The sequence below is a fragment of the Punica granatum genome, chromosome 3, assembly GCF_007655135.1.
Source record: "Punica granatum isolate Tunisia-2019 chromosome 3, ASM765513v2, whole genome shotgun sequence".
NCBI lineage: Eukaryota > Viridiplantae > Streptophyta > Magnoliopsida > Myrtales > Lythraceae > Punica > Punica granatum.
Window position 1 is genome coordinate 27,672,982 of NC_045129.1, and position 7,692 is coordinate 27,680,673.

General features: G+C 37.4%; 2 long non-coding RNA genes across 3 annotated transcripts; both read right to left on the reverse strand.

The window, feature by feature from the left end:
* On the reverse strand, positions 1 to 3,029 carry LOC116201629. Its single transcript, XR_004155909.1, has 3 exons — positions 2,833 to 3,029; positions 1,378 to 1,445; positions 1 to 351 (listed from the first exon to the last, which is right to left on the reverse strand). It is a non-coding gene; the product is annotated as an uncharacterized LOC116201629 (long non-coding RNA).
* A 3,397-nt stretch (positions 3,030 to 6,426) lies between these two features.
* LOC116201630 lies at positions 6,427 to 7,191 on the reverse strand. Of its 2 annotated transcripts, none has more exons than XR_004155910.1 (2): positions 7,019 to 7,191; positions 6,427 to 6,869 (listed from the first exon to the last, which is right to left on the reverse strand). It is a non-coding gene; the product is annotated as an uncharacterized LOC116201630 (long non-coding RNA). The 2 variants fall into 2 exon arrangements; XR_004155911.1 differs by having other exon boundaries at positions 6,427 to 6,879.
* Between the last annotated feature and the right edge of the window lie 501 nt (positions 7,192 to 7,692).

Consider the following 7,692-nt stretch of genomic DNA (forward strand, 5'->3'; position numbering starts at 1 on the left):
GACCCGAAAATTTCGTTAGAGTTTTCCCTATATTACCTCGATATCCATTATCACATACATTAGCCATATAAAAACTTGTTTTCCATAAACTCCCAAAATATACAACAAATCCGGCAAATTCTAATGTGCGTGTATATATATATATATATATATATATATATACACTTCAGAAGATATTACTTTTTCGTACCCACATCAGTAATCTAACTAAACAAAACTTTCAGGTCAGTAATATTTTCAATTCCATTCTATACAAAAAGAATATCTATAAAATAACTAAGATTCCTACCTTATCCTCCTAGTTGATCCCCGTCATCAAACAGTGGTTCTTCCGCATAGTTAGAAGCTTATCTGGAAAAAAAATATATGCAGGGTATGAGCTACATCTCAATAAGTACTATATTCCAAAGTAAAATGAATCATTATTAAATAAATATTTAATTGCTAACAACCAAATATTCAAATAAACAATACAATCACAACCAATCCAACTATCTGCTTACTCGCACACATATACGATATATATATATATATACATATTATATAAATAATAATAATTTTATCCAATGTAGTAACTAAATTGAAGTCTTACTAAAAAATACACACAACTTTTCCAACCATTCCTCTAATATCTAATAACACATAAACATCAAATATCCATTCATTTAGCGTTTCATAAAAAGTCATTACACAATCACTTAACAAATCAAGTTTTAGCAACAACACGATTTTCACAGAGCAACCTCAAATAATTTCAACAATCATCACATCTCTAGCAATCAGACAAGATAAACAATATAGCCATAGGGTTGCATTTCCTCGCAACAGAGTTGTGACGGTACCGTGACCCCGCACTCATATCCATAAATTCGTCATTTCATTTTTCATAAGCAGAGGCTGCCCATTATCCTCCGGCAGTAGGAGTCTAGGCGTTTATTTTATATCCCGTCGGATCAGCGGTCTAGACGTCCTTTTTTGTATCCCGTTGGATCAGCGGTTTAAGCGTCCCTTTTTTGTATCTCGCCGGATCAGCGGTCTAAGCGTCCTTTTTTTGTATCTCGTCGGATCAGCGGTCTAAGCGTCCTATTTATATACTATCGGATCAGCGGTCCCATGGCTATAAACAGTAATATTACAAGCATAATCAATTGCAACCATGTCATCTCGCCCCATATATTTATACTAAATTCTTATTCTCAAATTATCACAGTATCATCACATATCTCAAGTCAACATGAAACGTAAGAGGGCAATATCTCTCAAATCATTTCACACAACCTAGCAAGACCATTTCTTAATATCTAACTATCATAATATTCTTCTTAAATAATTTATATAATTATAATACATCATTTCACAAAGGAATAGAGTACTCACCGACAACTTCAAGAAAATAGCTCACTGGGTCGCACCTTCAGAGTCCAAGTATTCAGTCTCCTCGATCCCTATGATTTGCAAACATAAATTTAAAGAATAATTAACATAACATCATTACGGGGCTTCTAATACCTCCAACGAACTTATTTACAGCCAATTGTCTCAATACAATGCAAAGTTATTTATGTCATATTCATTCTGTCTTATAACTCTCTCATCTTTGTTCAAACTCCACTTCAAATAATCTCCATTTGACACCTTATTTAAGTAAATAAACAGAGGATTTCACATTGATCGTTAATAGGATAATTCAATCAATAAAGGACTAAATTCATCATAAAAATTCTATTAAAGACAACTTCTTTTCATTTGGAGCAAAGACCAAAAATTATACTTTGAAATTACCTAATATAAGTCTACCCATGTTCCTTTGAATCATCTAACAAGGCAAACAACAAAAGAAACTTCTAGTTTACCTTCCACCAACTTCAATAAAGCAACATAAATCGAGAGGGCTAATTGACAATCAATGGAGTAAGACCATTCAACCTAAATGAATTGTTTAGATCAGCACTGACGGGACAATTCAATGAATCCAATAGGAAATAAAACCAACCAATAATATTTACTCTTACAATGCTCAATACACATCAGCTAGTTTGTATATCTCCCTAAGTCATCCACTAAACAAAATTCCTGTTTGACAATTCATTCAGACAATACTGAAGCGATTTTCTAAGAAAATCAATTTCACATAAGCAACTCAAACAATAAAAGCAACTGATAATAACCCGATTTCAAATATTTAAAACAATAGCAAATTTCTCCTCAATAACCTCACCAAACCAGGTTCATATCCCAACATAGTAACACATCAAAATATATAACACATCAGATTTCAAGGCAAACTGAAATTCGACTTCGCTATGGCCAATCAACTTCGTCATATTCACTCTAAACAATCCACTTAGGTAATAAAATACTAATATAATTAAAGCCTAAGTCAAGAGATCTTTCTCCTTAGCAAACAAGACAATATGTAATATCGAAATAGCAGTATGATAGGAGGACACAACAAAGCACCATAAAATTTCTTAATATAGCACCCAAGACAAAAAAATATATCTCAATCAATTAAACGGTATATCCAATAGCAATTGAAAAAACCGAACAATTCAATATCAATAACCGGAACCTTAGCCAACCCATTGACAATTCATTCATCGAGTTATTCGATCAATAGACCAGAACTTAACTAAGCTGAAATCAATGAAATTAAACCTTAATTTTCTTGTAAACCTGATTAATAGAGATATCTAAGCCATAAACAACAAACCCACATCAATTTCCACATCACTAATCGGAACTCTAGACTGAACTTAGATGGAGAACGAGGCCAAATTAACATCTAAACATAGTGAATAAGAGTATCTACGATTAGGAGATTCAACTTACAATTCAAGATCTCAAGGCGTATTGTTTTCCTCTCTCACCGACTCTCTGGTCTGGTCTGCTCTGTTCTTCGTCCTGTGAACAGAGCTGAAGCTCGGCCCTCTCTTGCATGAGTTTCATCCCAAGCTCCTTGTCACCCTCTCTACCACTATATCGCCTGTCCTCTCTCTCTCTCTCTCCCCTTGTTTCTCCCCCGTGCCCCCTCTTCTTCTCTCTGTTTCTTTTTCTTTTTAAACCCACCAGCCCTAAAAAGAAGAAAAGAAAAACAATGAAGAATGATAGAGGACAAGCTGAGGCGGTGGAAGGGATTGCTTAGGGGGAAATTTTAGGCCACGTGTGGTCCATGCCACCACTTCTTTTTCTCTCTCTCTCTCTCTCTTTTTAACTTCAGCATATATAGATATATATGTAAGCATAAATATATGTATGCTATTTGAAATAAAAATGTCAGGTCTCATGGAATGCACTTGAAATGAGCATGTTACCATGTTGTACAGCATTAGGAATGAGGTGAAATGGGATGAAAATGAGGAATAATGAAGTGATTTGAGTGGCTAAATGTGTTTATGTTGACAAATAACCAATGTTTAATCACTTTGGATGGATTTGTGTCTATTTGATGTGGTCCATGGCCAAAATCGTACACGAATATGGTCAAACAAGTAAAGATGGTCTAAAAGATTGAGGAAGTCCGAAATTAGACTTGTCATGAACATGGATTAACCTCTATTTGGACCTAATGGCAAAAATTGGGATTAAGATGCAATTATGGCATGAATTTGGCAAATTGAAGTCACGACCATATTTAAATTGAGATCTTAAAACTCCTTTGGTTATGTCTATCTTCCTTGATATTGCTTGTGGCTTGTAACTTTGCCTTTTTCTTGATTCCCCCGCTTTCCTTTGTTCACTTTGCATGTCACAATGAGAGAGAAAGGAGGAGATTGAAAGAGGTGTGAGAGGACTGAAGATCAGCATGATTATTAAGCGTGCTTTCCCAATCAGAGTGGAGACGGCCTAGGGGGCGAGGGCCGATTGACAAGAAGGCATCGTATTTTGGCACTACGTTCTTGGGTTCACTATCCTACTATCTTGGTTAGTATAAAGCCTGAATCTTAGTATCATGTTTAGGTCTTGATAATCTGATGATTGATTTTACTTTCCCTTGAATAGTTGCCACTACGAATGTTAGAATCGGGATTAATCTTGACCTTGGTCTTGAAATTGGAGTTGATTTGCTTAATGAACCCACCACACATGAATATGGACTAATTAAAGATGTGAACTTAAAATGGTTTTAATTGCAGAAAACAAATCCACTAGAACTGGAATTCTAATGGGTTGAGCTTTAATTGGATTTAATTAGGCGTAAAGATGACTTATTTTGTATGAATATGGACTAAGGGTTCAAGGCCCATTTTACTTGGCCCATCGCTTAAAATTTGAAAGCCCTTATATGTGATTATGCGCATTCATAATAATATGTGTGATTGTGTGTATATTGAGTGTAAATCGGAACCCACACGAATATTGGCTAAACCATGTAAACTTGGCCCCCAAGTCACTCTAAGAAATGGACTTCATGTTGTGATGTAGGCCCGAATCATTAGAACGCGAATGAGAGCGATTAAACTTGACTATGGGCCAAAGCCCAAACCCAATTTCAAAATAATTAAGTTGGCTTGAGCGAGACGTGGACATCTTGTTGGAATAGACCCAAATTGACTCTCCAAGACCCTCATTGGATCGATTAAAGTCGATTTGCATCCATCCTATCAACGACTTCCGATCTCAAATCGGATAAATCCATTGAATTTATTATGGGTCCGAAGCCAATTTTTAAACTCTATGGATCAATCTGTACCGATCTCCAATCCTTAAAGGATCCAAGCCGATGTTATTTTTGTAAAAATCGAATAGGTCTGGTGAGCATGAGCGGAAAAAGAGTCACGAATCAAGAGAATTTGATAATCAAGCAATGAGGATTCACTTGGACATGTTATGATTAAATAAATAGAATCATAAAAATGATAATATATATATATATATATATATATATATATAGACGAGCTTTAGTAAATAAGTAGATGTAGGCTCATATAAAAGTCTATTCCCGTTACATATCATGAAACTTGATCATGCATGGAAAATCAAAATGAAGAAATGACTATAGGATAATGGCTAATGGGCCAAGAATTTTAGAATAAATCATTGGGCTTGGGCCTAGGTAAGGCCCACCCCCGGTTAAATTGAACCATCATTCATGTTGTCATGCATATATATAGGTTTGGGCCTATGAAAAGCCTATAGAATATTTGATCCATGCATACACACTCACCCAAGCCCAAGTAAGGCCCATGATCATTACATATAGCCACATGCCTGAGTGAGCCCAAATTGCTCGGTTTGAATAGGATTGTGAGAGATACGGGAAGACCTAATACATCAATAAAATCGGCAAATTTAGACAACTAGAGTATTAAAGGGGCACGTGACTTAGAGATCATGTGAAAATGAATCTTTTCTGAAATTCTTGGATCAAATTGTTTCAAAGGCCACGAAATTCACATCCAGCCTAAGTTGTACTCGAGATCTCTATGCTAAGAAAGTATACCTCGATGAAATCTTTCACGGATTGATTTTAAAAACAGTCGAACAAGTTTCAAATTTTCCAAAACCCTTGACTGTGAATAATTTTTCGTAAAGAAAACTAGCCATAAGCGAGTTCATTGAGATTTTGAAAAACATGAATGAGGTTGAGGGGTGGATCTCTCGTTACTTCCTAGTAATCAAAATTTTTTCTCGAATCGAGGAATGTAATGGGAGATCCTAATTTATCAAAACGGCATTCTTGGTTTTTCATGCATTGGACATCATATGGAACGATTGCTAATTGGACATATTTTCTTTTTCTTGTTCTTTTTGGCAGGAAATATCAATGAAACTTTAAGTTGGATGAATTTGCCATAGGACGAGCAGTTTCATAAGCAGTGTCTGCCAAATGAGAGCATCTCTGTGAGTGTGAAACATCGGGAGTCCAATTCACACAACCACAAGGGCCTTGCAGATGCGAATGCGACCAAATATCGATCTCTTATTTCAAATCTTTGATTATTGCTAGTAAATGGTGTACAAGTTCATATATAAAAAACATAGAGAGTCCAGTCCAAAAATGGATACTGTGAGTCTGTTTTAGCGTCGCCATGAACATCTTTCAGTCTTGATTTTGACAAGAGAGATTGGAAGTGAAAATTGTCCATAAGATCATCAATAAAAGATTAAAATTGATAAAACAAATCAATAGTAGGAATGACACGAATTGTTATTGAATTTGATCATTGGAGATCTCTCCTAATCTTTACGCACTTTCCGCTCGTGTCATAGGTGCGAAATCTTTGGTCAGAAAGTTGAAGCATTGTCCACCGGCATTTGGACCAAGCGATGATGATCAATGGAACCATTTCTAGGGCAATCAACAGCAAATTCTCCACATCAATACCGATCACCCGAGGCACACCATCGAAAAAGGACGCCTCCAAGTCATCATTTGAAGCAAGAAATCGTCGGCTATCCTTGCATAACCTGGACAACTCTCAATTTGATAGTGAATTCAACTTCAAATTTATCTCTATACTTGTGTTTTTATCATGCTAATGCTCATACATCATCTCTTAGGAGTCGACAATAATTTGGCTCGTATAAGCCCTCCTCATCCTTCGGCTTTCAATAGTCTCTTTGTCACCCGACTTTTAGGAGCCAAATATCTTTGGCTCTCAGGAGCCCCCATTCCCCCAGGCTCCCATAAGCCCTATCATTCACGGCATTCGCCAGCCCGTCCATCACTTGACTTTTTTTGAATAACCTTGAAAATGGCATAGCTTGATGATTTAATTCGTAACTCCGTGCATTCACCATTCTCTCGTCACAGAAGGAGCCTCAGCACACGTCGGCTGATATGGTCCCGCCCCCTTCCACTCGTAAATCAAGTGCAGCCAGAACCACTAGAACTTCAGACATTCCAAGCTCTACAACCGGTCGCCCTATCAATAGCTGAACAAAGGATTACACAACTGAAGCGACTAATGTTTGACATGGCAAACAACACAGATTCAGACGCCGACACAAGTAATTGCTTTTGCCCTTGCTTTCGAACATGTCCCATTCAGGGTCTAACAGGGAGTTTTCTTACCTTGTGGCTCTCGTTAGTGCAGTCCATTCTCGGCCCTTGTCAGAGCCACAGCCTCAGCTCCTATAGAGCTCGTTTCTCTTTAGGCTTCTGTAAAGGAATCTCTAACTTTCCGGCTCTTGTTAGAGCTTATCTCATGTCTCGGCTCCAGTAGGAGCCTATTCCCCTTGACTCTTTGTGAGAGTCTATCACTTCTCGGCTCTTGTAAGAGCGACTCTTTATTTTTTTTTTTTTCAAACTCTTTGTCAATGTCTATCACGTCTCGGCTCTAATGAGAGCCCACTTCTCGGATCTTGTAAGAGCCCAAGAGCCCATTCCCCTTAAGGCTCTTGGTCAGGGTCTCTCATTTCCTGGCTCGTGAGAGCCCAGATACCCTTAGGCTCTTGTGAGAGCCCGTTTATCTTCAGGCACTTGTCGGGGCCCACCACCTTCCAGTAAAAGCTGATTTCCTTCCAACTCTTGCGAGAGTCCATCTCTTCTCGGTTCATATAAGATCCCACCTCCTCCCCCACCTCTCATGATATTAGGCCAAGGGAGGAAATTGATTGACTAAAAGGGAAGTCGCGAGAAAACTCCCTAACCTCAATATCATTATATGGGAAATGACTTATTATCCTAATTCAGTATTCGCTCTTTTGAAAGCCCATTTGTTCATGAAATTGCAGGTCCTTATCCAG